At 50.6% G+C, this 23,574-nt stretch overlaps 2 long non-coding RNA genes across 2 annotated transcripts; both read right to left on the bottom strand.

Moving 5' to 3' along the window:
* Positions 1–1,000: 1,000 nt before the first annotated feature.
* Positions 1,001–4,772, bottom strand: LOC125946587 (uncharacterized). Its single transcript, XR_007467680.1, has 2 exons — positions 4,015–4,772; positions 1,001–1,080 (listed from the first exon to the last, which is right to left on the bottom strand). It is a non-coding gene; the product is annotated as an uncharacterized LOC125946587 (long non-coding RNA).
* A 219-nt stretch (positions 4,773–4,991) lies between these two features.
* LOC125946586 (uncharacterized) lies at positions 4,992–15,689 on the bottom strand. Its single transcript, XR_007467679.1, has 2 exons — positions 15,517–15,689; positions 4,992–5,158 (listed from the first exon to the last, which is right to left on the bottom strand). It is a non-coding gene; the product is annotated as an uncharacterized LOC125946586 (long non-coding RNA).
* Positions 15,690–23,574: the final 7,885 nt, after the last annotated feature.

The raw sequence follows: 23,574 nt of genomic DNA, 5'->3' as shown, positions 1-23,574 counted from the left end.
TCTGGGCCCGGCCCGGGCCCAGAAATAATCTACGTTAGCCGCCCGGCACGGCCCACCACCCCTTTACCTTAGGCCCGAGCCCGGCCCGACTCGAAACCGGCCCGAACCCGGCCCGAGACCAAAAAATATGTTTTTCAGAGTTGAGACGCCCGAGAATAACTCGCTGCACGTTACATGCACACCACCAGAAAGCCCGAGCCCGGCCCGGGCCCGCGTGAAAAAACCCGAGCCCGGCACGGGCCCGGGTCAAAAAGCGCACGCCGTGCCCGAGCCCGGCCCGAGCCCGTGAAAAAACTGTTCTACCCGGTCTGGCCCGGCCCGTGGGCCGGGCCGGGCTCAGGCTTTCGGGTAAGCCCAAGCCCGTGCAGTGCTCTAATACAGACTCAACCAATGGCTTCACTGTAGCTTTCCATGGTAACTTTACTGCACTTTGAATGTAGAGAAGGTGGAATATAAAAATAGACTAACATTTCTCTAATGAGCATCACCCCCTCCACTTTGTGTTGTTACAATCAGTATATTCGATCCAAACGAAGTAATAACAAAAAGGAATTGTGACACTGATTTCATTTCGCTGCCTCATTTTTAGAGGTGTAGCAAGATTCTTTAATTGCATTACCAGTTGTTTACTAAGGTTTCAGCTATGAAGGCCTTATGGCACGTTCGGACATTATCTGAACGGAGTAAACGCCACAGATTGCATAATTTCTCTATACATTTGCACAGCTTTCTTCATCTTTAGTTTTCAATTAAAGCCAGCATTTCTCTTGTGACCATCTTTAAAGAGCTTGTAGTAATGTATACCTAACATAAAAGATGGGTGCTTTGTAGTGCTAGCATGCTCTGTCCTAGAGTACATTGTTGTATGGAAAATGTGCTGACACACAAGCCCGACAAATGCCACATCAAGCATTGGTGTTTGTGTGATGTTTTTCTTTTTGTCACCGATCTCGGGGGTGTGCGGGTGTTATGAGAGATGGAGAGGGAAGACGCACTGGCAACACAGCAAGCAGATTTTAATCTCACACAAAACCCAAAAACCTCAAACTAAGAACTCACACTACACTAAACAAATAAATGCTGGAAAATGTACAAACCTAATAAATTCATAACCATAAACTTAAGCACACTAAAACACGCTGCAGGAAAAATACTAACACATGTACAACCTAACCCTTAATAATCACTAAACGTGTCCTTAATTCCGACCACACTGATTCTGGGCGTTTCCTACACAAACGTCTGGCAACTCTGGCCTACTACAAGAATGGATCGTCCTGACTCCGTTCGTCCTCGTTGCTCGTATTCTCCCGGTGGGGATTTCGTTGGACCTTTCTTAAAGTCGTTGCTTTCGCCGACTGTCGCATAGTCGTGGCTGCCTTGCAGTCGGTCCTTGAACTTGTTCGCCTCCGAAGCCTGTACAACCCGGTCGCTGTTGCTGACGTGGCCGGAAGGCTTGACGGGTTAGGCCTAGCGACGTGCTCGGCCACCGCTTCCGTCCAGCTCCTTTCCCGAGTGCCGACGTGGCGTTCCGGGGATCATCAAACGTGCCGGTCTGCCGTGGAAGAGGGGTCCTCTCTGGGGTGCTCGGTCCTGCCGTGAGAGGCTGCAGCCAGTCCAGGAGCCTCACTCGAACTTGCCGAGGTCGACGGCCACACCTTGGACTGCCCGCGTCACGGACTCGGCCAGACCCCCAAGTCTCCCGTCGCCAGAGCGGAGCTGGCGATGCGACCTTCCTGGCCCGGAGCCACGTCGATAATGCTCGCTCAGTGCCGTTTCTCCCTCGACCATACCTCGGGTAACGCGCCTCGCGCGCTCGCGCCGTTCAGAACGCTCCGTTTACTTCGTCCTTTTCTTCTTTTATGTCGCCGCCGGCGTCTTACTCATGGCATGGCTCCCCTTTTAAGAGTTTTTTTTTTCAAAAAACTGCTTCCTCTTGACCTTTTTGGGCGGCAAACTTGACTTTCGTTGTGGCTTGAGTGTTCTTCTGTGCGTCGTCTTCGCTTACCACTCATCACCACACTTCACTGCACTGTCGCGCACGTTTCACTAGTTGCACTGTTCACAGCACTCACGAGTTCATTGTTCGCACCACTTCACGTATATACATTTGTTTTGTCCGCGTTATGTTATCACTGCTTGGTCAGTTCATCGCCCTGCTCATGTAATCTGCCCCCACATTCTGTCGTCCTTTAATGTACTCTATGTGGAAAGTAAGGGTCCCTCTCATTATATCTGTTATACATCGGCTTAGCTTTATATACGCGGGCTCCTCTGTTAAACACTGCATCTCGCTTCGCCCAACTTCTGTTCGCCCAGGTAGATCTGAACGTCCTTCCTCGACCTTGTTTCTCTGCCTGGGGCCTGCACACTGCTTGTATTCTATCTCGTGTGTCCTCCTTGGGCTCGACTCGTCCCGTTCCCAATTTGTGCCCCACAAGTTCCCTAGTCTTGTAGCCTATCTAACACTTGGTTGGCTATATCGTCAACGCTATGTCCTTGTCATCGGCAATCACCAAACAAACACCAGTCTTCTCCTCGTTTTTCCCCTTAGCCATCGTCTTTTATCATACGTCACATGATTTTACATATCGTTTCACGTCACTCTGCACTCCCAGCCAAAAGAACTCTTCTGTTATTTTTGTAACGTGTCTTTGATTCCCTGGTGACCTGCCGTTACACTATCATGCCCTAACTTCAGTACTTTATTCCTCAGTTCCTTCGGGACCATCAACTGTAATACTTCCCTACCTGAACTAAATATACATCTCCGGTACAATAAATTATTTTTCTTTATAAACTCCGCTGCTGTCCGACTCTTTTTTCTTTGCACCCGTTCCCCTATCTTCTGTTCACACAATACACTGCACTCAATTGTTCTTAATGCTTATTGTCCCAAACACTCTATAAGAATAAACTTGGTATCTATACACATTTGTAAAAACTGTCAATTCGATTGTCCGAGGGCATTCCTGAATATTTCTTTTGTATATTGCCGGTCATATCTGTTCACTTTCTCCGCCTTTTCCTAAGCTCCCATGCCTACCTACTTTCTTTCTGCTTCTTCCGCTTTCCTCCTCTAGCACATCTCTCGTGCAGCTTGGAATATCCCTGCCTTAACTCTGGCTTGTTCGACTTTTCCATTGGCGTACTCATCTCATGCGCACGTGTTTTATTACGCTTTTTCCTTTTCAATCTCCGGTGAATCTTCTTCTTACTCCTTCGTGTTGCGCGTTTTAAGTGACTAAGGTCTCTATCGTCTTTCTCGTTTCTCTCGGAGTTTGACCGACTCATCGCTTCTGATGCTTGGCTATCCTTGTACTCATTCTCCACTACCAACCCCCTATTGCTACGAGGTGAAGCTACTTCCTCTTCTCTTTTCTGCCTCTTTGGGCATGGAAATCTCTATCGGGACGTCGGCCATCCTCTTATCCTGCTCACTATGAGTCAAAGGCTCCTCAGTGGTGAGCTTCTCCTCAACGCCGTCACGGGCGCTATCTAATGTGCCTACTTCTGGCATCTCTCTCGTGTCATGCCGCTCCACTACGCTATTGGGTCTACTCTCAATCATAGACTCCGCCTCACGCTCTTTCATTTGTAATGCCTGTAGCTCTTCTCGCAGCTTCTTGAGCTCTTTCTCTTGGAGCTGCCTCCTCTCCTCGTACGCTTTTTCGGCTGCCGCCTCCACGCTTTTCCTTGCATCCTCAATTAGTTTGAGGCCCTGTTCCTTGCTGAGCTTCTGCTTGCGAATGGTGGCCGATAACGCCTCCCAATCCATCTCTGCAACTCCCGAGTATGAGTGACTGGGCTGGATAGAATCCGGGACGGATCCTGGCAGGCTCGCCAATTGTGACGTGTTTTTGTCACCGATCTCGGAGGCGTGCCGGTGTTATGAGAGATGGAGAGGGAAGACGCATGGCAACACAGCAAGCAGATTTTAATCTCACACAAAACCCAAAAACCTCAAACTAAGAACTCACATTACACTAAACAAATAAATGCTGGAAAATGTACAACCTAATAAATTCATAACCATAAACTTAAGCACACTAAAACACGCTGCAGGAAAAATACTAACACATGTACAACCTAACCCTTAATAATCACTAAACGTGTCCTTAATTCCGACCACACTGATTCTGGGCGTTTCCTACACAAACGTCTGGCAACTCTGGCCTACTACAAGAATGGATCGTCCTTACTCCGTTCGTACTCGTTGCTCGTATTCTCCCGGTGGGGATTTCGTTGGACCTTTCTTAAAGTCGTTGCTTTCGCCGACTGTCGCATAGTCGTGGCTGCCTTGCAGTCGGTCCTTGAACTTGTTCGCCTCCGAAGCCTGTATAACCCGGTCGCTGTTGCTGACGTGGCCGGAAGGCTTGACGGGTTAGGCCTAGCGACGTGCTCGGCCACCGCTTCCGTCCAGCTCCTTTCCCGAGTGCCGACGTGGCGTTCCGGGGATCGTCAAACGTGCCGGTCTGCCGTGGAAGAGGGGTCCTCTCTGGGGTGCCCGGTCCTGCCGTGAGAGGCTGCAGCCAGTCCAGGAGCCTCACTCGAACTTGCCGAGGTCGACGGCCACACCTTGGACCGCCCGCGTCACGGACTCGGCCAGACCCCCAAGTCTCCCGTCGCCAGAGCGGAGCTGGCGATGCGACCTTCCTGGCCCGGAGCCACGTCGATAATGCTCGCTCAGTGCTGTTTCTCCCTCGACCATACCTCGGGTCACGCGCCTCGCGCGCTCGCGCCGTTCAGAACGCTCCGTTTACTTCGTCCTTTTCTTCTTTTGTGTCGCCGCCGGCGTCTTACTCATGACAGTTTGCTACTCCACCTGATGTTTCAATTTTACAGTATGTGCATATTTACCTGCGCACCAGTAAAAAGGGTTCAAAGCACTTCCTGAAAACTCTCACAAGCACTTATCACAATCAATTCCCCATATAAGGGGTTTTGCTGAAGAGAATACAGGGATACAAGCATAATTATACAATGAGGAATGTGGGTAGGAACACTTTATTTTCAGCACACATGTTTTTTTGGTGAACTGCATCTCTATTGGTGTAATCTGTGCTTTTAATAGAAGTACACCATGCTGCTTCATCACTCCATGCCAACGGCAAGTATCCTGTACCAGGAAGTCAAACCAAGACGTGGGATGTTAAGTCTGTGAAAATAAAAACGAGTTTGAAACGTTGACGCGGAAAAAGTAAAGCACACTCAAGAAAAACAGCACAAGAACAAATCCAACGAATCAGAATTACATTTGAGAGCAAACATACAATTTCTATGGCACAGTGAAGAAACCTTATTCCTCCGACGTTCTTTTTTTTTTGTGTGTGAGAAAGATGAAAGTGCACGTGTTCTACCCATTTTGTGTATCTTTCACCTTTTCACACACAAAAAGATGTCGTCTTAACATGCCCAACTGTCTTTGCATATCGATTTTTCTGCTCTCACACCATAATACCTACAGTTAAAGGTTGTATAAGGGTGTTTATTAGATGGCACTTAAAGCAGCGCAAGAGCGACAGTCCAAAAAGCGCAGCACCGACTCTCAGCACGAGCGGCGCTCGAGAGCCGAAGAAAACGACCCACTAGAAGGCGCTGGAGCGGACGACCCACTTCAAGGCGCTGGAGCGACGACCCACTTCAGAGTTCCAATGCTTCGCTACAATTACCCCGGGTGTGAAAAGGGAGCCGCCCGGCGACTTAACAGGTTGTCACCATGAGTGGGTCATGGTATATCTTGAGGCGCTCCACATTGACGATGTCGCGCCCTCGACGGCGCATGTCTGAAGATGGTTCAACGGGTTCGATAAGGTAATTCACAGGAGACGTGCGTTTGACGACACGGTAGGGGCCTTCGTATTTGGGCAGTAGTTTCGAAGAGAGTCCAGTTGCGGTGGTAGGGACTGAGAGCCAGACGAGCGCCCCAGGGGAAAACGTGGGCGCAGAAATGGTGCTGTCACCGCGGAAGCTCTTCGGCCGCTCTTGTTCATTTGCAGTAAAGGTCCGGGCAACGTCGCGACACTCTTCAACATGTCTGGCTGTGGCAGATATAGGCGTATACTTAGACGTGTCTGGCCTGTATGGAAGGATCGTGTCGATCGTGTGCGACGGGTGGCGGCCGTACAATAAGAAGAACGGCGAGAAGCCAGTAGTACTCTGAGGGGCCGTATTGTAGGCGTAGGTGACGAAGGGCAGAATGGCATCCCAATTTCTGTGGTCGGAGGCGATGCACATTGAGAGCAGGTCGCCGAGCGTGCGGTTAAATCGCTCTGTGAGACCGTTTGTCTGTGGGTGGTAAGCAGTAGTTTTGCGGTGAACGACGTGACACTCTTTGACAATGGCTTCGACGACTTCCGACAAGAAGACACGGCCTCGATAGCTCGAGTAGCTCCTGGGGTGGACCGTGACGTAGGATGAATCGGTGGAGCAGGAAGGAGGCAACATCTCGTGCTGTAGCAGCTGGAAGGGCGGCTGTTTCGGCGTATCGCGTGAGAAGGTCAACAGCGACGATGGCCCAGCGGTTACCAGCCGACGTCAGAGGAAGAGGTCCGTATAAATCGATGCCAACGCGCCCAAACGGCTGGTTAGGACAAGGTAAAGGTTGTATACCTGCTGGCGAGAGGTTCGGCGAAGATTTCCGGCGCTGACAATCGAGGCAGGAGCTAACAAATTTCTGCACGTACCGGTACATTCCCCGCCAAAAGTACCGTTGTCGAATTCGGTGGTAAGTTTTGTATACCCCAGAGTGTGCACACTGCGAATCAGAGTGGAACGATTCACATAATTGAGAACGGAGACTGCGGGGTACTACCAGTAACCACTGGCAGCCGTCGGCGCTGTAATTGCGTCGGTGAAGTAGCTCGTCGCGAATGGCGAAATGGTGGGCTTGACGACGCAATGCGCGAGTGGGTGGTGTTGCCGACGGATCAGTGAGCAAGTCTATCCGCGAGACAATCCATTGGTCCTTGCGCTGTTCTGTAGCGATGATGTGAAGGTCGATGGAAGAAACGGCCAGTTGAGTTCCTGAGCAGCGGGCGTTGTCATCGGGAAAGGGGGAGCGCGAGAGGGCGTCGGCATCGGGATGTTGGCGTCCGTTGCAGTAGAGCACGCGGATGTCGTAGTCCTGCAGACGAAGTGCCCAACGGGCGAGACGGCCTGAGGGATCCTTCAATGACGACAGCCAGCAGAGCTCATGGTGGTCAGTAACGACATCGAACAGGCGGCCATACAAATAAGGGTGAAACTTCGTAATGACCCAGATGATCGCCAGGCATTTTGTTTAGGAGACGGTGTAGTTGGCCTCGGCTTTAGTAAGCGTACGACTTGCATACGCGACGACATATTCAGGGAACCCTGGCTTGCGCTGCGCAAGGACAGCGCCAAGGCCAACGCCGCTGGCGTCCGTCTGTACCTCTGTAGGGGCCATAGGGTCGTAGTGGCGTAGTATGGGCGGAAACGTCAACAAACGACGGAGCTTTGTGAACGCGTCCTCGCACACTGACGACCACGAGTCGAGGGGCCCCTTACTGCCAAGGAGCTTCGTCAGTGGCGATATAATAGTGGCGAATTTTCGAATGAAACGTCGAAAGTAAGAACATAGACCTATGAAACTGCGCAGTTCTTTGACGGACGTAGGTCTGGAGAACTCGGCTACGGCCCGAAGCTTGGCTGGATCTGGGAGAATGCCATCCTTGGACACGACGTAGCCCAGTATTGCCAGCTGCCGTGCTGCAAATCGGCAGTTCTTTAGCTTCAACTGTAGGCCAGCGTTGCTCAAATGCGTCAAAACTTGCCGGAGGCGTTGAAGATGCGTGGAGAAGTCCGGAGCAAAAACGACGACGTCGTCGAGGTAGCACAAGCACGAGTGCCATTTCAGGTTCGGCAAGACGGTATCCATCATGCGCTCGAAGGTCGCGGGCGCATTACAGTCCGAACGGCATGGTGTCGAATTCGTACAAGCCGTCGGGCATGACGAAGGCTGTCTTCGGTCGAGCGTCCTCAGCGAGAGGGACTTCAGTACCCTGAGCACAAATCGAGCGATGAAAAGAATTCAGCTCCTTGCAGGCTGTCAATCGCGTCGTCTATTCGTGGCAGCGGATAGACGTCCTTGCGGGTTATCTTGTTGAGCCGTCGGTAGTCCACGCAGAACCGTACGGCACCGTCCTTCTTCGCAACAAGAACGACCGGAGACGCCCAGGGACTGTTTGATGGTCGAATAACATCCCGTTGAAGCATTTCGTCGACTTGCTCGTTAATTACACGACGCTCTGCAGAAGAGACGCGATATGGACGTTGCCGCAGTGGCGGTTGGGAGCCAGTGTCGATGCCATGCGTGACAGTGGACGTGCGGCCCAGGGAAGTCTGCGCGACATAGAAAGATGGGCGAAATTCTTCCAACAGGCACAGAAGCTGTGAACGCTGGACTGGCGTAAGGTTTTCATCGATGGAGGTGCCAAATACATCTTCGGACGATGAATCCGACTTCGAAACAGCACTGAGCGTACAGGAGGTGGGCCAGTGCGTGTGGTGCGTCGACAACTTGTGCGTCTTCGAGGGGTTCCACTCTGCCGAAACATTCCCCTCGCAGCAATGTGACAGTATATGGGGATGGATTACTAACAAAAATAGCGCTGTCACCGTGAGTGATTTGCACTGTCGCAAAGGGCACCAACAATCCTTTCTTAGTGCGAATGTGGTCAGATGGCGAAAGGAGTGCAATTGTGTCGCAGAGACCGTCGCAGTACACTGACACAGCCGCTGACGCGTTCGGAGGCACTTGGTATCTTCTGTGACGAGTATCTTGTGCGAAAGCGATGGTCTGTCTGCCGAAGTCATCTCTGAGAACGGCGAGAGTTCTATTTAAGCAGGTGTGCAATGAATGACGGCGTTGTGGCAGGAGAGAAAATCCTATCCCAGGATGATGTCGTGCGAGCATGCAGGAATGATGATGAATTCGACGGCATACATGGCGTCCGAATGACGCGAGCTGTGGATACTGCTGTTGGGTGAATACTTTGGGCGCTAGCCGTACGAAGGGATAGCCCCGAAAGTTGCGTCGTCACTTTGCGTAGGAAACGGCTAAGTTTGGCGTCCATAACGGATACGGCGGCTCCAGTGTCTATAAGGGCAGATGCGTGAACACCGTCAACAAACACGTCTATTATGTTCGATTGGTTTCTCCTGAGGGCTTTCACCGTTCGATAGCGTCGCAGCCCTTGCCTCGTGGGCTGCGACGACTAGTTTTCCCGATCTCGTGTGACCTGACGTGGCCGCATCGGCGACAATGAGCGACGTCGTGGAGACGGCGAACGGCGGGTAGAATGAGCAGGGCGGAAACGTCGGTGACACAGGCGGCGGTGGTTCGTAATTAGGGCGGCTGGACTGGCTCATGACGGGCGATGCGACTCTAGGCGACTGCATGCGATTGCAAAAACGTGCAACACGGCCGGCGTAACCACACGCAAAGCATATGGGACGGTTGTCGGAAGCGCGCCAACGGTTTGCCGGAGAGGGTCCCACCCATGGTTCAGGACGCGATGGACGTAGCGGCTGCTGATATGGCTGCATGGTGGGCTGCAGACGGAGCCTAGTGACATCGGCGTACGTAGGCGGCACAACCGCTTCGAACGACTGAGGTCCAGCGACGGCTTCGGCCTAACTAAACGGAGCAGCCGCAGTGATTGGTTGGGCTTGCCTGGCGACAACTTCAGCATAGCTAAGTGGCGCTGGTGCCGGAGGGCGCTGGTGATATTCGGGCATGACTTCGGCGATTTCCTGCTCACTTGGCGGAGGGGAGGCGGGAGTGTTGTTGATGGCTGTTCCAGATGCTGCGGGTGAGCAAAGGGCAGCAGAGAGAGCTGTCGTGCGATTTCTTCGCGCACAAATGTTTCATTTGTGCCAGCAAGGTGGTGTGGTCAGAAACGGTTGACAAGCCAGCGAGATCTGCGTCCCGTGCTGGGGGCCGACGGGGTCAACGACCGCTGCCGGCGTAGCTCCTCATAACTCTGGCACAGAGTTATTAGCTCTGCCACCGTGCGAGGATTTTTGGCGAGGAGCATGGTGAAGGCGTCGTCGTCGATGCCCTTCATGACATGTTTGATCTTATCCATTCAGACATGGTCGCGTTTGATTTCTTGCATAAGTCCAGAATGTCCTCTGTGTAACTGGTGAAAGATTCCCCGGTCTGCTGAGCGCGTGCACGCAAACGCTGTTCTGCCTGCAGCTTACGAACAGCAGGGCGGCCAAACACGTCGATAATGGCAGTCTTGAAAGCGGACCAGGTCGGGAAATCGGATTCGTGGTTGTTGTACCACAGACTTGCTACGCCCGCGAGGTAAAAGACCAAGTTGCTCAATTTGGCTGCCTCGTCCCATTTGTGGGTACACTCACGCGCTCGTAGATAGCGAGCCAGTCCTCCACGTCGGTGCCATCCGCGCCAGTGAAGATAGGTGGGTCGCGTTGACGAGGGACACCGGGACAGGCGGGGGGTGCGGGAGGAGGCGTTTGCTGGGAGGCGTCTTGCGGCATTAAAGATTGTTAGTGCACGCGATCGAAGCTCCAGGGGCATCGAAGGGGTTTCGGAGCGGTTTTGAGGGTACAGCACTCTCCACCAATTTATAAGGGTGTTTATTAGACGGCACTTAAAGCAGCACAAGAGTGACAGTCCAAAAAGCGCAGCACGGACTCTCAGCACGAGCGGCGCTCGAGAGCCGAAGAAAACGACCCGGCCACTAGAAGGCGCTGGAGCGGACGACCCGCTTGAGCATGATATATAAGGGAAAGGGGGACAAAGCCGACATAAACAACCACCGTCCCATAACAGTGACGTCAGTGGTTTACAGGGTGGTGATGCAGATTATAAAGGACAGACTGCAGGCATGGGTGGAGAGCGAGGAGGTGCTGGGGAACTACAATATGGGTTCCGGAAACAAAGAAGGTTAGAAGATATCTGTTCTCATTGACACAGTGTATTGAAATAGCAGAAAAGGAACACAGGCCCCTATGGCTTGCCTTTCTGATATCAAGGGAGCCTATGACAGTGTAATCCAAAAGGATTTGTGGGGACATACTGGGCACTCTAGAGGTGGAAGATGGAGTAAGAAATCTTTTAAAAGATATCTATAAAAGTAATCAGGGTGCTTATAAATGGGAAAACAAGGTATCTGGGCCTATAGAGATACAGCAGGGGCTTAGGCAGGGGTGCCCTCTGTCACCTCTGTTGTTCATGCTGTATTTACAAGGATTAGAGAACAAATTAGAGAGGAGCGGACTTGGCTTCAACCTTTCCTATTTCAAGCAGGGAGGAATGGATTAAACAGTCATTACCAGGACTGATGTATGCAGATGACATTGTACTTATGGCTGACAGCAAGGAAGACTTGCAGAGATTAATGGACATCTGTGGTAAAGAGGGAGATAGCTTAGGTTTGAAGTTTAGTAAAGAAAAATCGGCAGTCATGACTTTTAATGATAATCAGGGCAGCGAGCATAGGATACAGGAGGTTACGCTGGAGGTGGTGGATAAGTACAAATATCTTGGAGTGTGGATAAACAATGTGGCTGAGTACCTAACAGAACATGAAAAATATGTGACGGCTAAAGGTAGCAGAAATGCAGCTGTGATGAAAAATAGGGCACTGTGGAATTACAATAGGTACGAAGTGGTGAGAGGGATTTGGAAAGGGGTGATGGTCCCTAGTTTGACTTTCGGCAATGCGGTCCTGTGCATGAGATCAGAGGTTCGAGCAAGGTTGGAAGTTAAGCAGCGAGGGGTAGGTAGACTGGCTCTGGGAGCACACGGAAATACACCAAATCAGGGGGTACAGGGTGACATGGGATGGACGTCATTCGAGGGCAGGGAAGCCAGCAGCAAGATGGAATTTGAGGAGCGATTGAGAGAGATGGCAGAAAAGCGGTGGGCAAGGAGAGTTTTCAGTTATTTGTACATGAGGAATGTTGATACAAATGGAGGAAGCTTACCATAAAACTGTCAATCAAATATTTGGACAGCAGGAGGGTGCAAACCAGGAAACAGCGGATAAGAAAAAGGTTAAGGAAACAGAGAGGGGTCTGTGGAAAACAGGGATGCAGACGAAATCAGCACTGGGCACATACCGAACTTTCAAGCAAGAAATTGCCAAAGAAAATATCTACGATAATTCTAGGGGAAGCTCTTTGTTGTTTGAAGCCAGGACGGGAGTATTGCGGACTAAGGTGTACCGAGTCAAGTACCAAGGTATAGACACGTTGTGCTGTGCGTGTGGAGAAGAAGAGGAAACGGCTGAACACCTCATACTTTTCTGTAAGGGGCTTAACCCTACAGTGCAAGGCAACGGGGCTGATTTTTTCAAAGCATTGGGGTTTAGGGACAGTGAAGGCAAAATAGACTTTAAGCGGGTAGAAATAACCAAACAGAGGTTATCTGATTGGTGGATAAAATTAAGGCAGGGGTGAAATTTCACCCACCCACCACAAAGTACAAATTATGTTAATAGCCATGGCTAGGTGGCGTATGCCACCGCCCGATTTAAAGGGTTCAGCCTCATCCATCCATCCATCCATCCATCGCTTCAAGGCGCTGGAGCGGATGACCCACTTCAGAGTTCCAACGCTTCGCTACAGTTGTAGTAATGCTTAGCTTGAATGAGCCATCACCAGCTACGTGCACTGTGCTACTAAACATGGCAATGTAAGTCACGTGCTATATATGTTTGCTCTTGAGTGTAGGTAAGATAAATAAAAGGAAGGCGTGTGAATAAGAATGGTCCTTGATGCGCTATGCAGAAATGCTCCCATTTGGACAGAAGTTAAGCGCAACCGCAATGAACAAGACAACTTATACAGCATTTCAAATCTAGGCACTCGATGTGCTGGAGATTTTTCTGAATTCATGGTAAAAATCTAGATGCCAAAGGTGACGCATATATAAACAGGTTTCTGCTCAAACTGGTAATGCTATGTGTAGCTTAGTTTTACAAAATGTGCCCTGCCACTGGTCTCCCAAGCTGAGGCTGCAGTCCAGTTGCAACTGCAAATCACTCAATTATGTCTAGGGCACGCTAGAGCAAAATTCAGAAAAATTACTGCACCTCTGAGAATGTACTAGAGGATTGAAGCAGCTGATAGCCTGCATGGACTGGAGCAGGAGAAGTGCGTTTTGGGCCTAGGTGTGCACAGCTTGCAGTTCCTCATGGGCGCTATTTAATATTTTTACATATTTCACTTACTTCTTGGTTTCAGGCAAGAAATATAATGTATTTTGTATTCTTTCCACCGTTAAATACTCAAACCCAGGATACCACAGGTCTGTTTATGGCATCTGATTTCTCCTCAGAACACAACCCCACTAAAAAAATTTTCACAGGTACTTAACCCCACCCTCTCTTGAGAAGAGCCTGGTTTTTTAACAAGACAAGGCCACTAATTACACAGTGACTCCTTGCGGTGTGATGTACGTAAGCACTTTAAAAGGAAAGGAAAATTTTAGCATTATGACAGGTACGCAACAAAGCAAATGATAAAACATCACACACGCTGCCATCATTGTTCATGTCTCCATTTCAATGTGAATGTTTTAGCAGTGAATATGTCATTATAATGAATGTCATAATACAAAAGCGAAAGGGCAAGGGTCCTTGCATCGTGAACTGACAAATGCGTTTTAGTATGTTTCACCGTAATACACAGTGTTTTGCAGTGAAGCATACTAATAGCGGCAAGGGTGAACCTATCACGTAGGGTTTAGGTAAACTACGGTGGATGTATCCTGCAGCGAGGATTCTTCTGTATTGCGGTAAAGCATATTGATACTGAAAAGAGCTAACTTGGCATGTAAAGATTTAGCCAACAAATGTTGTCGAAACATCATCCTGCCGCAAAAATATGCTTTGTTGAGACTAGAACGTTGAGACTAGTAGGGTTCGTCGCTGGCTGAAACCCTACACTCCCGATTCGCGTGACTATCGGTATGCTTCACCGCAATATACAAATTGCGGTGATATAACAGCGGTCGAACAGACTGGTGCAAACGTTTCGACAAGGGAGCTTGCCTTAACCAGCTTTGCAGGTTTATTGCGATAGCAATTATATGGACACTCAAAAGCAGATTTCTGCCGTCGGCGTCGCCGTGAGGTTCCGTATGACGTCAATGGAGATTAAATCGTCGCCGCGCGCCGAACGCTGTATGTGCGAGTGAAAGGGCGCGAGGGACGCGCGCTTTCACGGGGAGTGAACGCACGGCGGAGAACAAACGCACGTTCTGCTCTGTGCTCCCTTAAGGGCTGCATAAGTAGGCGTCTCTTTCCTCCTCTACAATCACCATATATGTAGAGCAAACGTGCCTTCTTCCGACGCACGAAAGGCCGTGGGGGGAGGGAGGGAAGGGAGGCGACGTTTAGCTGCGGCACCAAGTGCCTATTTATATCAGAGGCTCCGGCAACAGTCACCAACGCCGCACGCATTTTGAGCGAAAGCGGGCAAAACGCCGACGGCGTCGACAACAGTTCTACTTGTTGCCGGTGCTGCTGCATGTCCAAGTTTATACAGCTGATAAAGCTGCTATCATTACTCCGTATAGCTCTCTTCAAATTTGCTATCGTAATTGATGCTTCACCTTTCAGGTGAAACTGCAACAACTTTTTCATATATGTGAGTACACCTGCCAATACTTACTACGCTCCTCGGCGCGCGTAATGTGATGGGAGACGGCGAGTGCGCGCGTACATAGTTAAGGAACACATACTAAATGTCCCGCGATAGCGCCCCTTTCACTTTTGGTATGCTTCACTGCAATAATTTTTGGGTAAGCTTCACCGCGTAACACAAGTCTACTGCGGCAAAGCTGACTAGGAAGCCGATTCATTCAACACATCTTACGAGGCAGGTCCACTTATCACGCTTGGCAACGTTTAAAACCACACTGATTGCATTCATTCCTTTAGTTATTTTAATTGTATTGTCATGTAGTGATCCTGCATCCCGCAGTGGCAGGGTGATACTGCGTCATAATCGTTCTAACTGCATCAGGACAGCGTGTAGCTGGTAAGCGTGCATGCAACAGGCACGGTGGCACTGGCTGTTGTTGGGAAAGTTCAAGACGCTATTTCACGCAATAATGTCATTTGTCTTATTAAAAATAATGCAGGTGATGACTGAATGAAATGCAGCAAAGCTGTAGAAAAGCAGTGGCAAAGCTGTTCGACCATCTCGCGCAAAAACGCCATTTCACACGATCTGGCGGAACAGCTCACCTTGCCAGGATTTTCTTGCGTCCTCGTTTTTTCACGCATCGTTCACTGAACCCCACTACTGGATGGTTCTACGTACTAACGATCCTGACGGAGGATCAGCTTTATAGCTTTATATGGGATGCCACGGCCCATTCCACGGGCCGGCTCCACGGAGGCTGTCACGAGGCAAAATATGCGCGCAAGATAACTAACGGCAACACATCAAGCAGCTGACAGCCCCAACCTTTTATTACATGCATATATAGTGGAAAAATGGATTACTTACGCTGTAAGAACGCACGGAATACGGACCGCTTCACAACGCGACCCACCCCCAAAAACAGCCGCCATGAAAATAAACGGATGTGACATCATGGGTTTTAGCGGACGTGACGTCATGGGTCGCAGCAGACGTTTTGGGCACCTTTTGTCTGCTGCGACCCGATCGCAGCAGTGGCGGCCAAAGAGGAAAGAAAAATATGATGTGCACACGGCTTTTGTTTTGTTTGTAATTTACTTCTTAAGGTGTTCACCGCCATCGGGCGTTCCTTCTCAGCGTATGAGATCATTCCCCGTGACAAGAGGCACAATTTTGAATCCAAAAATCTGGAGATGATGGTAGTTTGCTATTGTTTGCACAATCTTCACCGTGATTCTTAGACTACGTTCCGCGTGCTCTCCAAACAGATTTCTACAAACAAGTGCACTTCAAATGGGCGGAAGTGTATTTGGCAGAGTCCTGCCTGCACAATTCGGATAATGTCATTGTATATGAGAAAATTGCCAAGAGTTAATTGTGCCTAACAGTCCTCATGTAAGAACATGCAAATTTCTTAATAAATCGTAGTCTCTCTTACATTTGCTATTTGTCTGTTTTTGTTTTGTCTTAATTTACTTGCGTCAGGCAGACATAAAGTATCGCTTTTTTTAATCAGTATTCCCAGCTTTCAAGTATTCTTTTTCATGCCTGTTTCACTATATGCGACGCTCGAGTACAGTGGCCATTGAACATGAATATGAGCAGTGTACTTATTGAATTAAGTCAATTGATCGTCATTATAGTCCAGCAGTTTTATGGGACAATTGCACGGCTATGTTCAACTGCTGGCGCCTTTGTGCCATTGTAGACAATAACATTTCTTGTTTTCCTATCGTAGATATAGGCGGCGCACGTCTTCGATTGAAATTATTTGCATTTATGTAAAAATTTATTGTGCTTATATTACGACCTTGGAGGCCTAAAACGTTCTTTTGCTTGCCTATTTTTGTCGCCTAAAACGCGCTTTTTTAATGCCTAAAGATCTGGCCTCTAATTATGACACTTCAGGAGATGTGTTAGTTCTGCCTCAGACAAGGCCACAGATGGAGTTCTGACGTAAGACGCACCATTCCTTGCAATGGCAGCAGCCTCAAAGAGCTGCTCAAAGAGCTGCTCAAAGAGCCTCAAAGAGCAGCAGCCTCAAAGAGCGCCATCGCAGCTGCCCTTCCGGGCAGCGTGTACACCTTTTCTCGGACTTGACACTTCCCCCGAATGATTTGGACACCCTACGCCTTGGACCCAAGTTTTTCCTTCCCACAAAACTTGATGGCCCGGAAACATTGTCCATTGTGAGATCACTTGCTGCTCGGACTGAAGATGAGGATCGTGAACGGTGCATTTCCGACTGCGTCTCAGTTTTGCCGACAACCAACACTGTGGCAAGCAGGCGTGTGAGCTCTGTTGTCAGTTTCTAAAGTCTGCTGGGATTGCGACTACTTCTGTCCGACAAGGAAGGTGGCTTCGCCATGTTCAATGCCGCTGACTACCAAAAGAAATCCCAAAAAGCCGTAACAGAGAACTTTTGTCGATTGAAGGAAAGAAACCGAGGCGTTCAAGAAGGAAGTGTAGCGTTCTGCAGCAGGGTGGGGTTGACTAAGCTCGCAGCTTCTTTGAAGAAAAGCGAACGCCTCACCTTGAACATCTTTTTTTTTCTGCAAAAGCTCAAAAGAAGGTTGCCCTTTTCGCGCTATCGTCTCCGAGCGAGGCACCTGGCAGCGGTTGCTGGGAAACTTTCTGCAGAAGCACTTAGGTGTACTTCCTGTTGATGATCCTTTCTGATAAGGCCTCATTGACCGTCTCTGATTACTTGGCTAGCAGCACGCTGGTCTTTGAATTTGTTCTCGATCGACGTCAAGAACCTATATTTTTCATTCCCAGGACATGATCTGCCTGGTCGTTGAAGACGCCATCGACAACCCTATGGTGTCCTGAGATTTCAAAACGAATGTGCCATTTCTTCAACTGCCTTCCTCGAAGCCCTGAAACTATACTTACGTTCGACGGTGAACTTCATTGGGACGAACCACACATTCAGAAAAAGGGAGTTTGCATAGGCTCCTGTATTGCGCCTTACTAAGTGATCTGGTCTTGGCTAATTTGACCGGCATTTGCACGCATCGCTATCGTCTCTGCAGGTGTCTGTTCAGAAGGTTTTTCGTTATGTGGACGATTTCTAATTGTTCTTGAACAAGCCATCACGACGCCCCTACTCAATTCCAGGAAGTTTACCCAAGTTCTGTGAAGTCCTCAATGTCTTCACATGACTAAGGAGTATCCTGAGATGGCAGCCTTCGTTTCCTAGACCTCAAGCTAACGTGCAAGCAGAATCACGTTTGCTGGAAGTATGCTCCTCGCTCAAAGATGGGCCTTCTCCCGTTCAGCTCGGCCCACAGCAAGCTCATCAAGAGAGGTGTTGCCTCAGCCGCACTGTGAAACGCTTCCAGGGCTCCTGCTATCACCAGGTGCACAGCTTCTGTTCCCAGTGGAGAGGCTGCTCAGTGCAGGTAACCCGCGTCCACTCCTTACCGGCGTCGCGGAAAAACTTCTTGAAAAGTGTGCAAACTGTCGCCCGTGAAACAGCCAGCCGGTTGGCAGAAGCAGGTATGCCATCATACCCTACATTCATGGCGTCTCCCACAGCATAAAGAGAATCGCGCAGCGGGCAGGTGTTAGTGTAGTTTTGTCCGTGCCTAACAAGCTAGGTCGACTTCGCCGCCAGGTAACCAGGAGAAATCCAAACAACCAGCGTGTAAAAAGAAACATGTCCCACCATTCGTCCAGGTAAAGCAGGCGTGGTGTACGAGGTGCCTCTCCCCTGTGGTCGCTCCTACATTGGACAGACTGGTCGTTGCCTAAACGATCGCTTAAGAGAGCATGCCTACAACCTTCGCTCCGGTACCGGCAGCAACTTGGCCTCACACTACAGTGGTTGTGATCTGTGCCGTAATGCGGGACTTGACTTTTCGCAGTGAATGATCCGCAAACGCTACCATGACGCGTGTGCCCGAAATATTTGACACTGATGCCATTGCAAGGAATGGTGCGTCTGCGTCAGCACTCCGTCTGTGGCCTTGTCTGAGGCAGAAACTAACCATATCTCCGGAACCGTCATAATTCGCGGGAAATCCAAATCTAATCAGTGTCTATTTTTTGCCCATGCGCAGTGATATAGCCCTTCTTTCTTCTTTTTTCGTTTGGTATATGTGTGTTCCTTTCTGAATAAAGAATTCAGTCGTCAGTCAGCGGGCGGGTGTCTCCCTTTTGTTTTTCTTGTCGTGTTTTTCGCGCTGTTTCCTCGAGTATGTACCGACTAGCCCAAGCCTCTACGGTCTTGCAGTTGACGAAGTTCACGTGCGACGTACTTGGAAGAGTTGTACGGAAGACATACACCAGAGGCTGTGATCTGTTACGACATAAATGGCTGGCCCTCCAAGAAGTGTCGGAAGTGCTGGATGGTGGTGTAGATGGCGAGCAGCTCGCGCCCAAACGCTGTGGGAGTCTCGGCAGGTTGGAGCTTTCGAGAGAAGAAGCCAGTGGGCGCCACTCGGAGTTGATTTTCTGCTGAAGAACAGCGCTGATGGCCACACGGAAGCATCCCCATGATGCGGGTTGGCACGTTAGTTCTCGGGTGGATGAGAAGTACTGCATCGGCGACGGCTTGTTAGCAGCCCTGAAAGCAGCTTCAGCTTCGGGAGACCAGGAAATTGCGGATGAGCAGCCCTTGGTCGTGCGAAAAAGGTCGTCAGTGGGTGTAGAAGCTCAGCGCAGTGCGGAATAAAACTTCGGGAGAAATTCACTAGGCGAGGAACTCACACAGCAGCGTAGGGTAGTGGGTGCTGGGAAGTCTTTCACGGCCTGGTCGTGGAGGGCAACGGACGGAATTCCCAGCGCCGAAATGTGGTGTCCCGGGAACTCCAGCTGGAAGACCCAAATACGCATTTCTGGGGGTTGTCAACCAGGCCAATTGTTGAAGGCGTTGAAAGAGTTCCGTAAGTGACGCTCGTCATCTTGTGAATTGGGACTCGCGACGAGGATGTCGTCGATGTAGTCAAATACAGCCGGGAGGCCGCGCGTTCCCTCGGCGATGAATCGCTGGAACGTTTGAGCTGCGTTGCGTAACCCAAAGGGCATGAGCACATACTCAAACACGCCGAAAGGTGTAGTAATGGCGTCTTCGGGATATCGGCAGGCTCAACGGGGATTTCGTGATAGGCTTGACAAGGTCCACTTTACTAAAGATTTTGCATCCTTCCAAATGGTCTGTGAAATCTTGGATGTGGAAGGGAATAGCTATCGTGGACCGGTGGGTGTTGGGCGCCCGGTAGACACCGCACGGAGCCCGTCACCGGGTTCTTTCTGGGCAACCAGATGGGAGTGGGGAGGCCCAACTGCTGGAGGAAGGGCGAATAATACCTAGCTGGAGCATGTGTTCTAATTCCCGTTTAGCAATGTCCAGACGCTCACCGAAGAGGCGGCGCGGACGGGCTGCGACGGGTGGACCACGCGTGACATTGTGGTGGGTGACGCTGTGCTTGGGTGGCTTATTTAAATTGCAGGGCCTCGGCACTTCAGGGAAATCTTCGAGGATTCGAGCGTACGGGCATTATGGGATCAGCGTGCGGATGCAAGTGGGAGCGACAGCCGACAGAATGCCAGGGATGGAGGCGCGTCTTGCTGTCAATCAGGCGATGGCGGCGCATGCTGACGTCGAGGTCGAAATGGGTCAGGATGTCGGAGCTGAGGATAGGCTGTTGGACGTCGGCCACGATGAAGACGCACCGGAATGTGCGCCGCAGGCCAAGGTCGAGAGTGAGGGACCGCAGAACATACGTGGCGATGGGGATAGAGTTTGCCGCGCGGATCGTAGGTCCAGGTGACTTAGAAACGCGGTCACGCTTGGAGGACGGCAGTATACTGACTTCGGCACCCGTGTCTACAAGGAACCGCAGGCCGCAAATGTGATCCATGACTATGAAAAGGCGGCCGGGTTGTAAGGCGAGGTCACATGCCGCCGTCAGTGATCTCGCGGTGTGTTTCCCGACCATTCGCATGGGGACTTGCACCACGGGCGCGGTGCTGGAAAGTGCGATGGTACCAACAGATAGGCGAGCGTCGAGGACTGCGCGAACGGCGACTGGTCGGGGAGAGGGACGGCGCTGGGACATGAGGCGGAGCCACGCTGGTTATGGGAGGACGTCCGAAGGGGCGTCGATGGAAACGGCGAGCTGGTCGATCGGGACTCTAAGCGGGCCATGACTGAGGACTGTGACGTGAAGAGAGGGCGGCGACTTCTCTGATGGCGTCGTGGACGAGATCACGAGCTTGGCGAGGCAGTCGAGTCAAGTCCTCTGTAGCGGCCAACACAGCAGGTGGATGTGGTAAGCGCTGCAGGAAGAACTCCCTCACAGCGCACCATTCGAGTCACGTTGCTTGTGCCAGGAGCTGTCGCATGCTGTTGAGCAGCTGGGAAGGGCGGCGATCTCCAAGGTCCTCGGAGGTAAGCAGGTGCTGGAGGCGCAAGCTCTCAGACGCCGTGGTGCGTTCTAAAATACTCTGCTTCAGTTGCTGGTATGGGGCATCACTCAAAGGTGCAGCGATAACGTCCACACTTCTTGAGCACCTCAGAAGACAGGTTGCAAAGTAAGTGGCGAAACCGCGAAGTCTCCGAGGTGATGTGGTGCAGATCGAAGATGGTTTCGACCTGGGCAAACCAAACTGCGGGTTCTGCGCCAGAAACGTGGGCAGGTGGAGCTGTAGAGCTGCGACGTCCCGTGGGCGCGAGGTAGCGTCAAGCGGAAGTTACCTGAGTGCGGGAGGTTGCTGGGGTCCGTCATCTCTTAGGCCGGAGTCACCACTGTCGGGAACGAGGGGTCGCAGCGGAGTGCCAGAGTAATGGTACGGCCACCCTAGCGGCAAAAACGCGTGTTTTTTGCCGCTAGCGTGGCCGTACCCGTTTTCAACAGACTAGCGCGTGCGGTGCTGGCACCGTTAGCACGCTTGCTTGCTTGCCTTCGAGAGTGGCTCGTACTCACATGGGGGATTGGCAAGAATCCGGTGATTGAAGGAAAACAATTATAGAGTCTAAGGGTACGGCCACGAGCGGAAGAAACACGCGGCCAAAACGCGCGTCATGAACGCGCGGCAACGCGTCATGCCGCGCGCGGCAAAAGCGGTAGGAATCGGGGGTTTTGCGGCGTGCCGCGAGAAATGGTTTCGAGACCCATTTCTGGGCAAATGCCGCGTGGCGCGAGATGAAGAACCAATGAACGATGACGGTGACGTCACGTAGCCATGGCAACCGATCATAGAGAAAATTCAACAAGAGGGGACACTCGGCAAAAACTGGCAACAGGAAACACGTCACATACGTCTGCTATACTTTTGACACGAACGTTAGCTGCCGCGAGCATCGAAAAAAAAAAGAAAGTGAACTTAAGTTAACAGGCATTGATTTTTTTTTTAATTCTTTGCCGCGAAAAACTAAAACGTTTTGCGTATAAATGAACTCAAGCTTTGCGACTTATGTTCCTTGCCTTACCTAGCCACAGGTCAATGACGCGCCGTACATGCGTCATCCGCCAGACAGTCCCCCGAAGCCAGCGAGGATGGCTGCTAGCGCGTTTGCGCTCGCGCGCGGCGACCCGTCTATCTCCTTCTTTTTTCTTTTTAAATGTAACCTGTTTTTGGGCTCTCGGTGTATTCTGGCGTTCCTTCTGCACTGGGACAAGACACCACTGCACTATTGGACTACGGCAAGGTGAGAAATCTTGTTCCACAGTCTACTACCAATTAGGCTTACGGCACGGGACCGAGACTTAAGACGCAGTTAGCGAAAAACAGCGCGCCATCCTGGCGCAGTTAATTTGAGTTAGTGAATCGTGCTGAGACATGTTTCCGATGCTTCCTATGGGACTATTGTAACTTATTTTTCGGTTTTTGAGCCAACACTGGCCGCACAGGCGCCGTGTCGCAGTTAGCGAAAACTCAGCCGTGGTGTGTAGTCTAGTGCATCTTGCTAGGAGAGTTTGTGCCGCTTTCTCTGACGCCAGACTTACTGAAAAGTAATTTCGTACTTTCTGGGGTACTTTTGAGGCACGCTGGCCGCACAGCGCGCGTGACGCAGTTAGCGATAAGCAGCTCGGCCATGGTGATAAAGTTAGTTTGGCGTGTAATGAATCTTAGAGGGACAAGTCTGTGACGTTTTTTGTGGCTCCGCAACAACAATACCTTCTTTCGGTACTCACGCCTGTTGAAAACGCGATGGGCGATTGCCAAGAGTGATAACATGGGGTGATGCTGACGCCGGCAGAACACGCGAAAGATAACGCCGACGAACATATCAGAAACTTGTCAATTCGAAAATTCCGTCTTCTAAAGGACTGAAAAAGGGCATTGCACCCACGCATTTGTCTTGAGTGCCTGTGCGTTCGTCTCTCATGTATGTAGCGTACCGTCGCGTCGCCCGAGGCCAAGTTTTGGAAACGCGAAGTCGCCGTGTATTTGTGCTGCCAAAGTGCAGGAAATAATGCCCGGAAATGGGGAACGCTTTGAAATCAGATTTTTCATATATGTTTGGGATGAGTCGGGGTATTTCTACGCCATGTATTAAGCGAATTGCTTTTGTTTGTAATGCCGCCCATTCACCGCTTTCGCACGTTTCGTCTCTACACGCAATATACCTATGTCTAAATACCAAAATGACTCATGCTTGTTAACATGCTGTTACGTGCTTGCAAATGTGACATGCTTGTAATTTACTTTTTTTTTCAGCTGGTGCCGTCCGGTGGAGCTTCATACAGGAACTACTGCCTTACCTGCTGGTGTCACAACGTTGGATGAAACGCACAAAAAGCGCGGAACGAGCTTTTATATATAGCAAAATAATATTTCCTCATTGCACAAAAGCCTTGCGTCTACTTTGTGGAATTGCACGTGGCACAGATTCGATGGGACTTTACGAGATCGTTCGCATCATTTTTACTAAATTAAACCGATTCTGCACGAAGAGCAAAAAAAAAAGGGAGG

Source organism: Dermacentor silvarum, chromosome 7 (genome assembly GCF_013339745.2).
Source record: "Dermacentor silvarum isolate Dsil-2018 chromosome 7, BIME_Dsil_1.4, whole genome shotgun sequence".
Taxonomy (NCBI): domain Eukaryota; kingdom Metazoa; phylum Arthropoda; class Arachnida; order Ixodida; family Ixodidae; genus Dermacentor; species Dermacentor silvarum.
Note: the sequence above shows the minus strand (reverse complement) of the source record. Positions and strands in the feature narration are given on the sequence as shown.